We start from the raw sequence: 20,252 nt of genomic DNA on the forward strand, positions 1-20,252 counted from the left end.
TCAGAAGTAAAATAAGATGGGGCAAAAGGGCTCAAAGATGTATGAATTATTTGCTCAGGTTTTACTTTCGATGCTTAGAGCTCGGGGTAATAAAGTTTCTACCTCACAGTTGACTGAATTTTTACAGCATATCCATGGTGTATCTCCCTGGTTTCCTGATGGCGGCTCTGTTGACATAGAAATCTGGCAGAAAGTTGGAGAAGATTAAAAAATTATTACAAGTCTCGAGGGCCTACTCATACTCCTGTTGTTACATATAGTTTGTGGAATCTGATAAAAAATATGTTTAGATTCTTCTCATGATAGTGTTGATTTGAATGTAAAGTCAGAAAAACATAAGCCTCTGACAGAAGGAGAGACTGTATTATCAGCTACTGTGTCGCCACTTCCTAAACCGAAAGAGCTAATTAATTTAAATAGTTTAGATGAAGAGGAACATTTTGACTTAACAGATGAGGCTTGTAAACATAAAAGAGAGAAATATCCTGAGGATGATTTTCTAATGGCTGTGATAGAGAAGTCAGTGAAAAAGCTGCAGGTTAATAAGGACTGTCTTCCTCAAAAATCCACATCTGTAAAAATGCTGAGTCCCTTGCAGCGCGCTGTACAAGGAGCAATAAAACGAGGAGAAGATCCTATTTTCTGTTGTCCCGTCATAGAAAGACCTGATCCTAATAATCCTCAACAAGCTACTAGGGAGCATCAGGCTCTCCCTTTGAAAGTTTTGAAAGATTGAAAATCTGCCTGTGCTCAATATGGGCCCACTGCTCCTTTTACTACTGCTATGGTTGACAGGAGAAGCTCTTCCCCCCGCTGATTGGAAGTCTATTGCACGAGCTTGTTTAAATGGTGGAGATTATTTAATATGGAAGTTTGATTTTTATGAACGGGCTGCTGAACAAGCAGAAAAGAATGCTGCCCATAATATTCCAGTTGATTATCATATGCTGATTGGGGAAGGACAATATCTTTCTTTACAAGATCAATTAACTTATCCCTTTGTTGCTTGTCCTCAAATAAATCATTTGGCATTACAAGCCTGGAGGAAATGACCTTCTACACACAAAACTGAGGATCTTTCAACAATTAGACGGGGACCTGATGAACCATATGCTGATTTTGTAGATAGGTTGTCACAGGCGGTGGGGAGACTCATTGTGGACGGACTCACTGGTATGATTGTAGTTAAGCAACTTGCTTTTGAAAATGCTAATAATGCGTGTCAGGCTGCGATTCGACCTTGGAGAAAACGGGGAACATTGGAGGATTATATTCACCTTTGTGCAGACATTGGGCCTACTTATATACAGGGTGCTGCTGTGGCTGCAGCATTAACTAAAGTGGGGTTTAAAACAATCAAAAGAAAACAAAGACTTGTTTTAAATGCGGAAAGGCAGGTCATTTTGCTAGAGAATGTAGATCTTTTAATTCTAACCCTAGTCCTTCCTTCCCTACTCAGAAACCTCCAGATGGTCAGAAAATCCCTGGTTTATGCCCTAAATGCAATAGGGGAAAACATTGGGCACAGATTCTTGCTCAGTGGCCCACAAGGATGGGCCACCACTGTCGGGAAACTCCTCCCGGGGCCTTCCCCGGCCCCAACAAATAATAAGGGTAATGTCTGTGTATCCTCCTCAAATTATCAATCAGACATTAACCAAAAACAAAAACATACAATATCCTCGCTCTCCAGAGCAACACCAGGAAGCGCAGGACTGGAGCTCAGTACCTCCGCCCGATATGTATTAACTCCTGAAATGGGTCCTCAGGCCCTCTCTGCAGGCATCTGTGGACCTTTACCCAAGGGTTTGATGGGACTATTATTGGGAAGAAGTAGTGTCACCATGAAAGGTTTAACTGTTATGCCAGGAGTCATGGTTTCTGACTACGAAGGAGAAATAAAAGTCATGGCACAAACTATTAAAAATATAATAACTATTTCTCCTGGTGATCAAATTGGACAATTGCTACTTTTGCCCTTTGTACCTCATGGACAAAGTTTACAACATCAAAAGAGAGAAACAAAGGCTTTTGGATCGTCTAATGCTGCCTACTGGATTCAGAAGATAGGGAAAGAACGTCCAGAAATGAAATGAACCATTAATGGAAAGGTTTTTTCAGGTTTGTTAGACACTGGAGCTGATGTCTCTGTTATGACGCAGATACACTGGCCTAAACGTTAGCCCATTAGTCCTACTATTACAGAACTTCACGGAATAGGACAAAGTTCTTCTCCTATGCAAAGTAGTCAGTTTTTTTTATGGCAAGATAGTGAGGGCCATTCAGGATACTTCCAGCCTTATGTTTTGCCTGGGCTGCCTTTAAACCTCTGGGGCCGAGATATATTAAAAGAAATGGGAGTATTACTTTATAGTCCAAACTCTCAAGTCTCTAATATGATGTTGGATCAAGGATTTCTTCCCACAAAAGCGCTGGGAACAAATCAACAAGGAACTGTCTATCCTATTGATGTGAAAATAAAATATGATAGACAAGGTTTGGGTTTTTCTTGGGGGCCTTGGATTCTCCTCCACTCACTGCTGATCCAATTACTTGGCTGACTGATGACCCTGTATGGGTGGACCAATGGCCCCTCACAAAGGAGAAATGAGAAGCTGCAGAACAATTAGTACTGGAACAATTAGGGCATCTAGAAATTTCCAGTAGTCCTTGGAATACTCCTATTTTTATTATCAAGAAAAAATCTGGAAAATATAGGTTATTACAGGATCTAAGAGCTGTTAATAAAACTATGCTAATAATGGGAGCTCTTCAACCAGGCCTACCCTCTCCAACAGCCATACCACACAATTATCATCTTTTAGTTATAGATTTAAAAGATTGTTTTTTCACTATTCCTTTGTTTCGTGAAGATAGAAAACATTTTGCTTTTAGCTTGCCTGCCTTAAATTTTAAGGAACCCATGAGGAGATTTCAGTGGAAAGTATTGCCTCAGGGCATGGCAAATAGTCCTACATTATGCCAAAAATATGTGGCTCAGGCCTTGACTCCTGTGAGAAAAAGGTTTCCATCGTTATATCTCATACATTATATGGATGATATACTTCTAGCCACTGATAATATTTCTTTATTAGAGACTGCTTTTCAATTTTTACAACAGTCCTTACAATCATTTGCCTTGGTCATTGCCTCAAAAAAAAATTCAAAGACAATCTCCATTTTTATATTTGGGAAAATATATTGATAACACTACTATTAGGCCTCAAAAACTGCAAATTTGAGTTGATAATTTAAAAACATTAAATGCTTTTCAAAAATTACTTGGCGATATTAATTGGCTAAGGCCTTCCTTAAAACTTACTACTGCTAAATTACAGCCTTTGTTTGATATTCTTAAAGGTGACTCAGATCCTTCTTCTTCACGCTCTATGACTCCAGAAGGATTTCAAGCTTTACAAATAGTCAATAGATCTATCAGTTCTACACAATTAACTAGAATTCATACTCACCTTCCAATTTTCTTAATAATTTGTCCAACTCCTCATGTGCCTACTGCCGTCTTATGGCAAACTGTTGGAATTATTGAATAGATTCATATGAAAACTACACCCTCTAAAGTTATTAACCCTTATTATGAACTTATTAGTAATTTACTAATGCAAGGTAGAACTAGATGCTTACAACCTATAAGTATAGAACCTTCTCAAATTATTATCCCTTATTCAGTTAGTCCACAAAATTGGCTTTTTCAACATAGTAATGAATGGGGTCTTGCTCTTGCAGGATTTTCAGGTACCTTGGAATGCCATTACCCTGCTGATAAATTGATCCAATTCAGCAAACTTAACTCATATCTTTCCTTCTATAATTAGGCAACAGCCTGTTCCTCATGTACCTTTGGTTTTTACGGATGGTTCTTCTTCAGGAGTGGCTACTGTAATCATTGACGACGGAACAAACCTCATTAAAGAAACTTCCTTGACTTCAGCTCAACGTGTTGAACTGTATGCTGTCATTATGTCTTTTAAACATTTGCCTTCTATATCTTTTAATTTGTTTTCTGATAGTAAATATCTTATTAGCTTGTGATTTCTTCTAGAGACTGCGAGCATAGGACATACTAATGACCCTGAATTATCATCCTCTTTTCGTTTGCTTCAACAGCTTATTCGTTCCCATGATGGTCCTGTTGCAGGTCTGTATATCCGTGCTCATTCTAACTTGCCTGGTCCATTGACTAAACTTAATGCGACTGCACATGTTTTAACTCGATCTAAACGTGATCTTTATCCTGTACATTTTCCTCCCAAGAATAGAGTTGAAGTTACTCCTCCTCCTCAGTCTCTTTTCCCTAAAGCAGGACATGTCCCAATTTACCGTACTCCTCCTTTCCGTTCGTCATGCTGTCAAGAATGGCTAATATACTGCATTCATTATCTTCATACTCTTGATACTCATGGTCCATGTCCTGGACACCCTCATATTATGGTAAGTTATGATCAAACTGCTTCACAAGCAGCACAGCAGTTGCACGCTTTACACCGTCAGTCAGCGGCTACATTACACACACAATTTTCCCTTACTGGTGAAGCCGCCCCACAAATTGTTAAGCAATGCGCACAATGCTTACCTCACCTTCCTGTTCCACATTATGTTGTTAATCCTCGTGGATTATTACCTAGACATTTATGGCAAATGGATGTTACTCATATCCCGTCTTTTGGGAAATTACAGTTTGTTCATGTCACTATCGATACTTATTCTGGTTTCCTCTGTGCTACAGCACAGACCGGAGAAGCTACTAAACATGTTATCACTCATTTATTACACTGTTTTGCTTTCATGAACCTTCCCAAAATTATTAAAACAGATAATGGGCCCGCTGCTTTTGCAACATTTTGTAATTCATTACAAAATTACCCATATTACAGGCATTCCATATAACCCTCAAGGACAAGGTATTATAGAACGTGCAAATAGATCTTTAAAGCTAACTATTGAAAAAATAAACAGGGGGGAATTGTATAGAACAACGCCACATAACCTTATAAATCATGCTCTGTTTATTTTAAATGTTCTCACTGTTGACAAATTTGGCTGCTCTGCAGGGGGAAGATTGGTGGCTGAGCCAAGATTGGCCTCTCAATCTCCGGAGGTCCTCTGGAAAGATCCGTTAACCAGCACTTGGCGTGGTCCTGATCCTGTGTTGATTTGGGGACGTGGTCACGTGTGTATCTTTCCCAGATCAGCGCCTGGACCTCGCTGGCTTCCTGAGTGCTTAGTCAAGCAAATAGATGGCTCGCCACAGCTCACCTAGTTCAGAAGATGAAGAAGCTCTGCACCTCTCCCGAAAATTTGACAGTGTTGATTGACAAAAAGAAGAAGAAGAGGAGACCACTTGCCAGGACGACTCAAAGGAGTGATGTTCCAACTTGGGGACAAATTAAACAACTGGTTTCACGAGCTCAAGAGTCAGTGAAACAACAGAATAATCCTGTTACACCTGTAACTTTATTTTTGGCTATGTTGGCAACCATTTCATGTGTTCCCTCTGTTAATGCAGCAACTTACTGGGCCTATGTACCTGATCCTCCACTATTACAACCCATATCTTGGTCTGAAGCAGAGTTTCCTGTATTTTACAATGATAAGTGTTTATGGGCCTCTTATTGGGAATATAAAACAAATCAATATGTCTGTAAATTATACTAACTGGTTTAGTACCCATCCTGTCTGTCTTAGCCCATTGAATCTGGAAACTGGATGTGTAAAGGCTATTAGTTATGAGCATACAGATGTTTATGAGGGAACGGATCAATCAATTAGTTTGTCAGGCTCTCCAGGCATCCTTCGTTTTACAGGAACCAACATTACTCTTACATGCCAGGCTACCAGCGACGAGAGGATCTTAAGGATACCGTCATTTGGTATAAAATGGGCAAGCTATTAATATCAGAGGTCAAATCTCATACGCCTCACCACTTAGGGATTCCGCTATTACTATAGCCAAGGTTACAGGTGAAGATTCAGGAAATTATTTCTGTATGAAGCGTTTACTTGGAGGACAAGGGATACTTATAGCTGGACATAAGGTTACTATGCTTAACAGAAAATCAAAAAATCAATTGCCTCCCCTTATGACCGTTAACTTTCCTGGATCCAATTTTGAACGTTGCAATGCATCTTGGAATAATAACCAAATATGGTGTACTATAGATTATACCAAGGTGTCAGTTCTTATCTCTTCTTTTCCCATCATAGATAGGTTTATCACATTTCAAAAGAACTGGGATATATGGAAACTAGCTCTAACTTATTCCAATACACCTGTTATAACTTGTGTTGCTCCTCCATATACACTTTTGTTTGGTTCTATTAACATTGGTAATTCTTCCAAAGGAGGATATAATATTAGCTGTGTTAATTGTATTTTTAGCAGTTGTATGTTCCCTTCTGCAGGATCGCAATCTGTGCTTATACTAAAGCAACCCATGTATGTTATGGTGCCTGTACATCTGAGAGAACCTTGGTATGAAGATACTGGAGTACAGGCATGGGTGGAACTCTCTAAAGCCTTGCAGAGAAGGAGACGCTTTCTTGGGTGGCTAATAGTAAGTTTACTTGCCTCGGCTGCTCTGTCTGCTGCCGCGGCTACTGCCGGTCTTGCTCTTTCACAGAGTATTCATCATGCTCACTTTGCTAATCGGTTATCTCAACATACCAGTCTTGCTTTATCTTTACAAAGTCACATAGATTTACAGATTAGTAACAAGTTAGATGAATTTAAAAACGCAATTTTGGGGATTGGAGATCAGATAGAAGCATTAAAATTGAGGATGCGTTTAGCTTGTCATGCAAAGTATACATGGATGTGTGTTACTCCTTAAAAGTACAGTGACTATTTGGGAATGGGAAAAAGTAAAAATGCATCTGCTGAGTGTTTGGTCAGATAATAATATTAGTCTTGATCTTAAGAAATTAAATGCTGAAATTCAGGACATACAAAATACACATCTTGATGATGTTTCGCCAGAAGATGTAATTCAAACTTTACTGGATCATTTAAAGTGGTTAAACCCTCAGTCTTGGATTACTGGAAGGTTGTCAGGATTTATTACCCTGGCCATAATTTGCCTATTATTGATAATAATCTTCTCATGTCTGTTTCGTATCCTCATGCAACAGTACACTACTCTCGGCACTAAACTTCATGGAATTACTTTGCAGCAAAAGTTAAAAAATAAAAAAGGGGGACCTGTGGGAAGCAGTCAGCCTTGAGAGCAGGTAAGGACATGCTAGGCATGCCGCCGCTGCTCGAAGGGACTGTCCCTACTTGTTCCCCTCCTTGTTCCATTCCATGGGAGATAAATCACCAGGGCCCAGAGATCAGAAAGAATGTAAAATGAGACAAGCAAAGCTGTCTTCCCCCTGCACATGCAGGTTATTTTTGATGCTTCTGGGTTTATGGGTTTCCTCCCAGGGAAGTTAACCTTGAGCCGAGACAGTCTGTAGATAATGTAAACCACCATCTGGCAACCTTCCTTTTTCTAGTCTAGATAATCTGCAACTGTAGAGCAATAAAATTTGCCTTGCAACCATCAGTTGTCTTGGTCCTTCTGACCCCATTCGTCGGTGCCACTTCAGTTCCTTACCCCTTCCCTTCTGACCCTGGGCGGTGAAATCCTCTTTCTCCGGCTGGTCCGCGGCACACATGAATATATGTTTTTGTCTTGCTGTACTGCACCTGTGCTGTCTAGTAACAGATATTTTGTCTGCTAGTAGTGTTCTAGATTATGTCTTTCCAAAGCACTGAGGCAGTGCACCTATTCTGTAGTTGCAGCTGATGCCTGAATGTAGCCTAGCTGACAAATTATTAATAAGAACTTGAATTTCTGAAAGATTTGTACTGTTAACCAAAATCTGAGCAAGGAGTCTCAAATGTAATTCTTAGCCAGAATTACATGTTAATGAACCATTTAACAGTGTGAATCAAGGAACATCAGTGTAAGGATTTCTTTTAATTTATTTTTTACCTGCTTGAGATATCAGTTAAAGTTTGCCAGCTTGGTTGCAGATGAACGGACGTTTGAAGTTCACCAAACTACTTAATGTGGGATAGGATAATAGACTTCCAGCGCCCTCAAGGCTGTGACCTTGCAGCCATTTTACATAGCACATCCTCCTCCTATAGGGATGAACCTTTCCCTGGCCCGAAAAGTAGCAGCTCTGTTGAAGCTTTGCTTATTGTAACAGGCTTTTGTTTCCAGGTTACATGTCTGTGGAAGACTTAATTCTGAATAGAGATATAGATATTACTGGAAACTAATTGTTTTTTCTATTATACTCTGATTTATCAAAAAGTAAAACATTTAAACTGTGCTACAGAAATTCAGAAGTTGTCTTGCAATCTTTAAACAATAAATGAATGAGTTGCCCTTAAAAAAAAAAAAAAGGATTAAGCAGTTAAGCTGTTGGTCCCACATCAGACAAATTATCCTTATACCTCCTGTCAATGTTGTTAACAGAGACTGTTATTTTATTAATCCTTATGATCCCGTGATTCTTTCTTTCATGTTTCAGGGCACAGCAGGTGAGAGAGTGGATTTGTTAAGCTGGGTGGGTTTATCCTTCTTTTATGCGTTCATTCAATTTTATGTTCATTTACTTATTGTACACACATGGCAATAGAAGCTGCTAAAGCAATCATTGCTATTCTGCAAAACAACAAGGCACAGAAGCAGATGTCTTATTTCTGAGATTTCTCCCCCCAGGATTATTATGATTAAAGATCCTTTCCCCCCACTCCCTGGAGAGGACAAGCGGCTGCTCGCTGGAGGTTTTTTAATGACTTGGGGAAAGGCTCAAATATCCCCCCATTATGGTAATCCACCCCAGGGGCAAACCACACAAGAATATTATGAATTTATTTTATTTTTCTATCCTTGCAAAGGTAATACTCAGCTCATTAGAATATGAAAACTATACTGTCAAATTTCAGAATTACATGGATGAAGAAAATCACCAAAGTGGCATCATATCACGTGTGTTATAGTTGTATTTACTATATTGACTATATTAACTATGTTGTGTTAACAATATATTGTATAACTATATATTGAAAAGGCAAAATGCTGTAACTTATTTCAGAGAAAATAATTATGTTGGCAAACCCCAAATTGTACACTGTAGACAGGTCCTAGGAAAAGAAGATTTAATTCATAGTGGACAAGAGGTTAGCTTCTGTTTTCAGCCATGCGCTATTTCAAGAATTAAACGTCATGAATAATACAGGATGTAAGAGGAATAGTCTAAAGACGGAAAAGCACATTTTGATTAGGAAAGAGAATTTATGGCTTAAGTCTTTTTTTTTTTTTAAGGAAAACTGCCTTATTACTATGAGATAAGAAAATTGTTTCCTTCTTTTCTTCCTGGCTTTCTTCTTTTTCTTTTTTTTAACCTTTTTAATTTTGGATATTTGACCTCTAAGCTGAGATGACTGAAAATGCCTCCTCTGGGCATCAACCTTTTTGAAAGACTTTTTCCCCCTCCCTAAGGGCTCTATTTGTCTCTTGGAGGCATTGCCTACATTACTCACCAAGAGGCAAGCATTTGTCCTTGCACTAAATGCTGACATCTCCTGATAAGAGGGAAGCTGCAAAGTAGAAGAATTGAAGGTCAATATGTTGATAGTCGTCTCAAGAGCATTGATGTACATTTGTGTATTGGGGAAGGGGAGAGAAGCTTGAGAGTGGGCCAGTGGGGAGGGGTAAATATTTTGTGATGCTGTCTACCTATGGGCTTATAAAGTTTACAGCTGCATTAGGAGGACAAGCATTACCATTAGCATGAAAAGTAGGGCAGACCTCAGTTGCAAAAGCTTCTAGCCATACACATAGGGCAATACGTAAATGATACACCTTATTGCATTCACCCATTCACCCTCCCCTGTTCATGCTAATTGGAAATTTCAGTCCATTTCAGAGAAGTAACACAACTATCGATCATTTTCCCTGGCACGAATCTTCCTAGAGCTCACGCACTAGCCCATGTGTCTTAGATTTAATATCTGCTCACTAGCTGGATTGAAGCCAAGAGGTGGTTCCCAAAGTTGCTGCACATTAGAATCACCTGGGGAACTCTGAGCCCTCCCTGTGCCCAGGCTCCTCCCTAGACCTACTGAATCAAAATCTCTGGGGCTGGGACCCAGACACCAATGTTTTTCTTAAAAGCTCTTTAGGTCATTCAAATGAGCAGCAAAGCTTGAGAAGCAGCCCAATAACGGGAACAAACTTATTTCACACAGATAAAGTGGGGCAATTCATATGTTAAAAGAACATGAATATATGTCCATGCCTCTCTCACGCTTTGTCACAGTTTACCCTTCCCCCTCCCCATATCCTCAAGTCCGTTCTCTAGTAAGTCTGTGTCTTTATTCCTGTTTTACCCCTAGGTTCTTCATGACATTTTTTTTTCTTAAATTCCATATATATGTGTTAGCATACGGTATTTGTCTCTCTCTTTCTGACTGACTTCTACACTGTTGGTGGGGATGTAAATTGGTGCAACCACTATGGAAAACACTATGGCAGTTCCTCAAAAAGCTAAAAGTAGAGCTACCATATGATCCAGCAATCTTACTCCTGGGCATATATCTGGACAAAACTATAATTCGAAAACATACATGCACCCCTATGTTCACAGCAGCACTATTTATAATAGCCAAGACATGCAAACAACCTAAATGTCCACTCACAGATGAATGGATAAAGAAGATGTGATATATATAAAATGGAATACTACTCAGCTATAAAAAAGAATGAAATAATGCCATTTGCAGCAACATGGCTGGACCTAGAGACTATTATACTAAATGAAGTAAGTGAGAAGGAGAAAGACAAATACCATATGATATCACTTATATGTGGAATCTAGAATATGATACAAATGAACTTATCCGTGAAACAGAAACAGACTCACAGACATAGCACACAAACTTGTGGTTCCCGAGGGGAAGGGGGAGGTGGGGGAGTGATGGATTGGGAGTTTGGGATTAGCAGAGGTAACCTATTATATATATGATGGATAAACAACAAGGTCCTACTGTATAGTACAGGGAACTATAGTCAATGTCCTGTAATTAACCATAATGGAAAAGAATATGAAAAATTATATATACGTATAACTGAATCACTTTGTTGTACAGCATAAACTAACACAACATTGTATATCAACTATACTTCAGTAAAATAAATTTTTAAAAAAAGGAAAAAAAACATGAATATATATATATACATATATATATATATTTCTTTTTTTCCTCTTTATTCTGTTTGTGTTTCAAATAGGCTTTTTTTTTTTTTCCTTCTGCAAAAAGCGTTATTGTTTCCATTTGGTCCAAGGCTTGGGAGAGGGCTCCTGGGCGGTTACAAAGCTGCCTAGTAGCTGCAGAGCAGGGCTTCAGGCAGAAGCTCTGATGCCAGAGGGGCTCCTCAGAGGCCGCTGGACTTCAGAGACTCCTGTTTGTGCTCGAGGGTGAGGCTTTCAAAGAGATACTCGCCCAGCACAGCCTGCGGACCAGCCAGCCTGCGGAGGTTGGTCAGGTGGTCGCCCATCTTCTTGATGAGTTTCACCTGCTCCTCCAGGAAGCGGCTCTCCAGGAAGTCACAGAGGTGGGAGTCTGCGCAGGCGGAAGCCAGGGCGCGCAGATGTGATAGTGCCTGGTGCAGGCTCTTCTCCCTAAGAATGGCGGCTTCCACAGCGTCCTGGGTTTTACCCCACTCATCTTGAGAAGGCTTCCGCGCATCCTGGAAGAGGGCGTGGCCACAGCACTGGTTTTGCATTTTCAAGAGACGCTGCGCGCCCTCACACTTCTCCTCAGCCAGTTCGCGAAAAATGTGGCCGACACTGTCCAGAGTCCCATCGTTGCTGTCGAAATAGAAGCTCAGAGAGAGGTAAGTGTCCCCAGATGCATGTTGAACAGGCGGTGGACGGCGGCCTCCACCTCGATGGAATAATTCTGACGAACCTGGGAACTCGTGGTTGATCAGTGATAAGGAGCTAAGCTCAAAAAACGGTGTTGGCCTGTCCTGGAGGCTGAGGATAGCTGAGTGGCTGATTCCAAAGGTTGCGACAGGAAGAAAGGTTGGAGGGTGGTCGGGGGCTGGAGCAAGGAGCGTCCCTGGGTCTGTTCATTCCAAACACTGTTGAAGCAAAAGACAGAACTGCAGGACTGCCGAGCGCACTGCCTCAAATAGGCTTTGATATAAATGAACCAGAAGTCCAAGCAAGGACAAAACTTACCCTTCCCCCCACCAAAATAGCTGGCGATACTAGAATCTAGACCTGGGAAGGGATTCTTCCATTACTTTCTGAACATTCCAAGCCACTAGAGCAGTGGTTCTCAAAGTATGGTCACCTTGTAACCAAGCAGTACCCTATGGGGCCTTCCTAGGACAGACCCATCCCCCATATCCTCTGCTGTAGTTCCTCTCTGAAGTACTCAGATAATAGTATCTCAGGCATATTTCTTGAGTTTTCAGATGCTAAAAACCACCACCCAATGGAAGAAATTAACTCCTTGATGATCATGAGCACGTAGCCCCCAGACCTTCTGGCACCTAAGGATGGATAATGTTACCTGCCCTGTGGCCTCCACATCAACCAGTCAGAGGATTGTGCACGAGCTGATCACATTCCCTGGGACGTCCCTCCCTCACCTGGCCTTTAAACATGCTTTGCTGAAATCCTTTGGAGATTTCAGGGTGTTTTGGAACTCGGGCCACCCCTCTCCTTGCTCGATCCTGCAATAAACCTTTCTCTGCTCCAGACTCCAACCTTTAGGTTTGTTTGGCCTCTCTGTGCTTCAGACACACGAACCTGCATTCGGTAACAACCTGACCAGTTTTACCAGCGTCCCCTGATAATGTGTCAGATATTCAAGTTTTAGGGCCCTGTCCCAGCCCTATGGAATCAGCAACTCTGGTGGGGCTCAGTGATCTCTGTTATAACAGGCCCTCCAGATGATTTTTATTCACCTTAAAGTTTGAAAATATCTGCATTGTCAGCTGGCCAAAGCGTCCACCAGCAGGTGAAGGGGAGTGGTGCCTGGAAAAGATAGGGACCAGCCAACGCAAGTACAGCAGCATTTGCCGTGGTGGTAATGGAGAATGCCTTTTCTCCGCTGGTTGGCACAGACTAGGATCTGGGAGCAGTGGCAGGGTTATTTAGGATGCTTTACATTTCAATGTAGAGGGACCGCTGTCCTGGTTTGCCAGGGACTTCCCCTGTGTGAGCACTTAAAATCTCATCCTGGCAAACCCCTTAGCCCTGGGTTTGAAAAACGTAGGGAATAACATGAAATTTAGGGGAAACATGATCTAGGTTTTGGGCGAGTCACAAGTGCTAATTAAAGCTAAGCAAGTATGGACAACACTAGCGTTCTTTAGCCCTTTGCGGGGAGGTAAATCTGATTGGGTGAAAGGACTTATTGTTAAGAGATCTTTGTAGAAACATCCCCTTCTGCTTAGTCCGCTGGTTCTCAGGTCTGGCTAGACATTGGCATCGTCTGAGGAGATTTAAAATGATTTTATTGGTCTACGATGACCAACCGTCAGTGTGAGGGTTTTTAAAAAGTGCTTCAGATGATTCTAATGCACAACCAAATTTAGGTGCCACTGCTTAAGCTTTTGAACCGCTGCTGCATATTTTCACCTCATCTTCCTATGAGAATATCCAACTGTAGTTGAGGTTTGTTTTTTTTTTCTTTTTCTAACTGTCTTGTTATAAGATTTACTGTCTTAAATAAGGTTGAATGTACAGAAAATCTTGCTAGTCCATCTGGTATAGCTGGATACTTAGAATAATATAGTTAAGATATATACCATTTAAGTATTGTGACTGGCCTTTTTTTGAAATTAACATATGCATTGAATTAGTATGTTCTCTTTTGAAGTTGTTATGTTGGGGAGCTATACCTCTAATCTGCCATTGCTAAATGTCTGGACACCTCTTATTAGGAATTGCTTTTAGAAATCTTTAGGGATTAAAACCAAGATTGCTGTATTATTTGTACTGGAACCACAAAAACCTCACAGAGTTCCCCCGCTGTACCTTCTACCCCCACTCTAACCCGTGGCAACTTCTAATCTGTTCTCCATCTCCACAGTTTTGTTATTTTAAGAATAATATGTAAACATAATCATGAATTACTTAATCTTCGGAGATCAGCTTTTCAAAATTTTTCCCTCGGCATCATTCCCTTGAAGTTCATTTCAATTTTTGCGTATATTAATAATTTGTTCCTTTCTGTTGCTCGGTAGTATTCTATCATAAGATTTTATCACAATTTGTTTCAACATTCATCCACTGAAAGACATTTGGGTAGTTGCCAGTTTTGGGCTATTATAAATAAAACTGCTATGAACATTTATGTGTAAGTTTCTGTGGGAACTTAATTAAGTTTTTGTTTCTTTTGGATAAATGCTCAAGAGTACAATTACTGCGTTGTAGGGTGAATCTACTTTTAGGATTAAAAGAGACTGTCAAGCTGTTGATCAGAGTGGCTAAACCATTTTATTTTCCCACCAGTGATGTGATATAATTTTTCTATGTACTTGCCAGCATTTGATATTGTCACTATACTTTAATTTTAGTTACTCTCTGACATCTCATTATGGTCTTAATTGGCATTTCCCTAATGGCTAATGATGCTGAGCATCTTTTCATGTGCTCCTTTGCCGTGTGTATATTCTCTTCCATGAAATGTCTGTTCCTGTCTTCTGCCTATTTTCTAGTTGGATTTTTTTTAAGTTGTTTGGAGAGTTCTTTGTATATTATAGATACAAGTCATTTGTCTCATATGGGATTTTCAAATATGTTTTCCTACTGTGTAATTTGAGTTTTCATCCACTTAAAAGGAACTTCTATGAAGCATTTTTAACTCATTTTGATGAGATCCAATTTATCAGTTTTTGCCTTTATTGATCATACTTTTGGTGTCAAGTCTAAGAATTATTCCCCTAGTTCTAGATGCCAAACATTTTCTCCTATTTTTTTTCTAAAAATGTCCTGCTTTTACATTTAAGATTATGATCCACTTTGATTTAATTTTTGTGTAAGGTGTGGAGGTTAAGGTTCATTTTTTGTTTGTTTTTGTCGAGGGATGTCCAACTGTTTCAGTACCATTTTTTGAAAAGTCTATTCTTCCTTGATAGCTTTTGCACTGCTGTCAAAAACAAGTTATATGGATTTATGTCAGTCTATTTCTGGGTTCTCTATTCCATTCCATTGATCTGTGTATCTACCCTCCATCATTACTGCAAACTCTTGAAATTGGGTAGATTAATTCCTCCCATTTTCATCTTCCTTTACAAGTTGTTTTAGCTATTCTTCAGCCTCTTCTTACCATATAAATCTTAGAATAAGCTTGTCTATATCCACAAAAACCTTGAGGGCATTTTAAGAGTAATTGTGTTAAGCCTCTTAACTTGGGGAGAATTGACATCTTTATCAGGTTGTGTTTTCTAATCCATGAACAAGGTATGTCTCCCTATTTGTTTGCGACTTAAAAATTTTTCTTCATCAGCATTTTGTAATTTTCAGTCTAGAGGTCCTATAAATGTCTTATTGGGCTTATATTTAAGTATTTATTTAGGTCAGTTGTAAATGGCATCACATATTTTTATTTAAGCTTCTACACATTTGTTATTAATATGTAATTTGATAAAATTGTGGTGATCTTGTACTCTAAATCATTTACAAACTAATATTATTTCTCAAGCTTTCTGTGGATTCCTTGGTATTTTCTCCATTTAGATTATCATCTCATCTTCAGATACAGACAGTTTTACTTTTCCTTATTCAGTATAATAGGATATATTGCTATTCAACATTCAGTAGGATATGTTCCTTCCTATGCAACGTAGTAGGAATAGTCCTTTTATCTTTTAAATAAACTTTTAAAAAATTTAACTTTTAAATTTATGTATTTATTTATTTTTGCTTTATTTTCTTACTAGAACCTCCAGTGATATATTTAATAAAAGTGGTGAGAGCAGATATCGGTGCCTTGTTTCTGATCTTACAGAGAAAGCATCCAGTCTTTCACAGTTAAATATCATGTCGGTATAGGTTGTTTGTAGATCATCTTTATGAGTTTCAGTATGTTCCTTTTCTATTCCTAGTTTGCTTGAAGTTTTTTTTCTTCTTTCTTTAAAATCATGAATGGGATTGGATTTTGTCAAATGCTTTCTCTGCATTAATGGATAGGATCACATGATTTTTCCCCCTTAATCTATTGGATATGGTGGATTACACTGTTTAATTTTCAAATATTTAACCAACTTTGCATAACTGGAATAAATCCCACTTGGTCATGGTATATTATTCTTTTCATATATTTCTGGATTTAATTTGCTAATATTTGGCTGAGGGTTTTTCAGCCAATTTCATAAAAAATATTGGTCTGTAGGTTTCTTCTTTCTATACTATCCCTGTCTGGTTTTGGTATCAAGGTAATACTGGCTTCATAAAATTAATTAGAAACTGTTCCCTCTACTTCTATTTCTTATCAAATCATGTAAAATTGGTGTTAATTCTTTAAGTCTTGGGTAAAAGTGAAACATCTAAGCCTGAATATTTCTTTTGGGAGTTTTTAAATGAAAAACCAGTGTTTCTAATGGTTACAGGAAAATTGAGATTATCTATTTCATCTTGGCTGAGTTTTGGTAGTTTTGGGTGTAGAAACATTGGCCCATTTCATCTACATTTTTGAATTTATAGTGTAGACTTGTTCATAGTAACTTGTCCCTCATTAACCTGCAGGATATGTCATGGTATCCCTGGTTGCATTTCTGATATCTGTGATTTGTGCCATCTCTCTGTTTATCTTTATCAGTCTTTCTAGATCTTTATTGGTTAGATTGTTTATTTCAAAGAACCAGCCTTTTGTTTCATTGATTTTCCCCCCTATTTTCCTGTTTTCAGTTTCATGGATTTCTGTTTCATCTTTATTATTTCCTTCTTTCTGCTTGTTTAGTGTTTTTTCCTCTTCCTTTTTTACTATTTTAATATAGAAAATTAGATTATTGCTTTGAAATATTTTCTTTCCCAATTTAGTGCTATAAACTTCCCTTTCAGCATTGCTTTCACTTCATTCCGCAAACTTTGATCTGTTATATCTCCATTTTCTTTTATTCTATGCATTTAAAAATTTTTTCCTTGATGCTGTCTTTTTTACCCATGAGTTATTTGGAAGTGTGATGTTTAGTTTTCATGTGATTGAAGATTTTCCTGTTGTCTTTCTCTTACTGATTTCTAGTCTGATTCCATTATGGCTAGAGAACATACTCTCTATGATTTTAATTCTTTTAAATCTGCTAATGTTTTTTTATCGCCCAGTATATGGTATATGAGTGAATGTTCCATGGACACTTCAATATGTATTCGGCTCTTACTGAGTGTGTTCTTTAAATGTCAGTTATATCCTGTTGATTGATGATATTTTCAGTTCTTCCATATCCTTGCTGATTTTTCTCTCTGGTAGTTGTATAAATTGCTGTGTTGAAGTCTCAAATAATAATTGTGGATTTAAAACTTTCTCCTTTTACCTTTTTCAGTGTTTGCTTCATGCATTTTGAAGTTCTGTTGTTTGGTGCACACACATTTAGTATCACTAGGTCATCTAGGTGGATTATTCCTGTTATCTTTATGTAATGACCCTCTTTGCCCCTAATAATTTCCTTTGCTCTGAAGTCTACTTTATCTGATGTTAATATAGCCATTCCTGCTTTTTCTGATTAATGTTCACATGATATATCATTTTCATCCTTTTACTTTGAACTACCTATATCATGATGTTTAAAGTAAGCTTCTTATAGACAGTATATAGTTGGATCATGCTTGCGATTTTTTAATCTACTCTTCCAATCTCTGTCTTTGACTTGGTTATTTAGATCATTTACCATTAATGTAATTATTGCCATGTCAAAGATTTGGTCTACCATGTTATTTTTTGTTTTGTCTTTTACCTTAGTTTCTCAATCCTGTGTTTCCCTTATTTTTCCTTCTTGTGGGTTACTTAAACATTTTTTTTTCTTTCAAAAGTTTATTTAGTATCAAGCAAGAGGAGACTTTGCTTAACACTACAGAACATTTCAAGACTTGAGTTACAAAAGAATACCACATTATTTGCACTTGTAATTGGCTTCCCTTTTTACGCATGTTGGCAAGAGAAAAAAAAAAAACTAGCATATGGCTGAAAGATAAAATAACTAAATTTCTATGGAAACCTTTAAAATGAAAGGTGAGGCTTATGTTAAAAGGATGGATTAACATATTTAGTAAACCTATCTTTTTTGTTTGACACTAGTTAATCAAAGTTTTTTTTTTCCTTTTGATGACCTATTTTTTCATATACAGACTGGAAATAACAAAATTTTACATGTCTTTTTTTTTTTTCTGCCCAGGTTGATGTTTCAACAAAGTAATTTTAAATTCCATCCATTCAGATGTTAAGCATTTTGATTTATTTAAAAAGGGATTGTTCATAGAAAACAATTAGTTTGAACAGTATACAGGACTGGTGGAGACTGGCTATGTCACAACATCAGACAGTACAATCAGTATCTGCTGTATGGCTGGTCTCTGTAGACGCCCTTTGCTGTCCTTGCCGAGGGTGCCTTGTGTCTTGAGTTTGTCCACTCCTCTTGCCCGTAGGAATCATAAGTCTCTTCACGGAGTCCGTGTCCATAACCATAGTAATCAGCACCACTTTGGGCTGGGGCGCTATAGCTGTTATCATAGGAATCATAACTCTGTTCATCATAAGCAGCGCCATATCCATCATCATAGTCATAATCTCCATAGGTCTCTTGTGTTGGGGGCGGCGGTGGAGGTCTGTACCCAGTTGGGGGGACATCTCTTGCTCTGGGAGTGAGAAGTCCTCTTCCTCGACTCACTGGCCCTCGGGTGGAAAGGATTCCTCTGGAAGTTGGCGTCCCTCGTGGTACCCCGACTCCCACTGGCCGGGCCGCGACTCCTCCCCTTCCCCTGGTTATTGCTGGGGTTGGTACACCTCTTGTACGCAAGGTAGGTTTCCCTCGAACAACTGGTACATCTGCATTTTCCGAACCACCATTCAAATATGTTAATTCCTGGAGCTGTGCTTGCCTGATTTCATCATTATAGTCTGGAATGAGGAACTTTCTGATTTCCTCCAGAGCATGTCCTATCCGGGCATAGGCTTCTGTGGCGGGGCAAACACTTCAATCAGAACATGGAGATCATCATTGAGGTGGAAGTACTTTGCTTCTCCACTTTTCCTCAACTCTTCTTCCTTTGCCTTGTCTCTCATGGAGCCTTTTCCAAGGATGGACATTTTTGTCAAGGTTTCTTCTTGCAAGCGCTTCAGAGAATTGCCACGTGGCCCCAAAAGTTTTCCCACAAAGTTGAACTTAGGGAGCTGTTTTACAGGAATCAACACTTTCTGTCCCAGCTTCATGTTCTTATTAATCACCACATCAATGTACTTTTCTTCGTCCTTGCTTTCTCCTTTGTGAAACTTTTCTATTTCTTGGTTCACCAGCCGCAGGGCGTGCGTGAAGGAGGGGTCCAGGGAGTCCTTCTCCGCCATCAGCTCCAGCAGGTACTTCTCCTCCATGCTCGCCGGCCGCCAGGGCCCTGGACGCGGACTCGAGGCGGGCGAGCAGCGCCGGCCACGCAACCCCCGACCCCGCCCGCGCCCTAGCGGCGCGGAACCCGGGCCGGACGCCGCGGCCAGGGCGCGGCGGAGCCAAGCCGGGCGGTCGGCCTGGCGGCGCCGCGAGGCGGGAAGCGGCCGCGCAGCCCCGGTCCCCAGGGGGTGGCCGCCGACTGCCCCGCGCTGGCGGCCACTGCCTCCCGGACGCGGTCCCCGAGCTCCCGCCACGGGCCGGCGCAGTCAGGCGGGCCCTCTTGCCGGGCCGGCGGCACACTCTGCGAGCCTGAGGCAGTCCCGGGCGAACCCCGCCAGCGGGCGCCAGCGCCAGCGCCGAGCTCAGCCGCCACCCGCACGCCGCGCGCCGCCCCGCGTTCTCCGAGCTCTACTTAAACATTTTTTAATAAGTCCATTTTAATTTAATTCATTTATAATCATTTGTGTATACTGTTTGTATAGTTTTCTTAGTGGTTGCTTTTGGCATTACAGTATACATATGTAACTTATCATAGCCTACTGGAATCAGTGTTTCATTTCTTCAAGTGAAGTTTCAAAATTTTACTTCCATTTAGGTCTCTTAATATTCCCCAGTTTTAAA

The 20,252-nt window shown here is 39.8% G+C and overlaps 1 protein-coding gene and 2 pseudogenes across 1 annotated transcript in view; all 3 read right to left on the reverse strand.

The window, feature by feature from the left end:
• The window catches only part of LOC125961703 (metabotropic glutamate receptor 7-like), a 129,796-nt gene that overhangs the window by 41,925 nt on the left and 67,619 nt on the right, over positions 1 to 20,252 (reverse strand). The gene's annotated exons all lie outside the window — the stretch shown is intronic.
• LOC125961702 (ferritin light chain-like) lies at positions 10,468 to 18,180 on the reverse strand (annotated as a pseudogene).
• Positions 18,045 to 20,033, reverse strand: LOC125961645 (KH domain-containing, RNA-binding, signal transduction-associated protein 3-like; annotated as a pseudogene).

The sequence above is a fragment of the Orcinus orca genome, chromosome 17, assembly GCF_937001465.1.
Source record: "Orcinus orca chromosome 17, mOrcOrc1.1, whole genome shotgun sequence".
NCBI classification, from domain to species: domain Eukaryota; kingdom Metazoa; phylum Chordata; class Mammalia; order Artiodactyla; family Delphinidae; genus Orcinus; species Orcinus orca.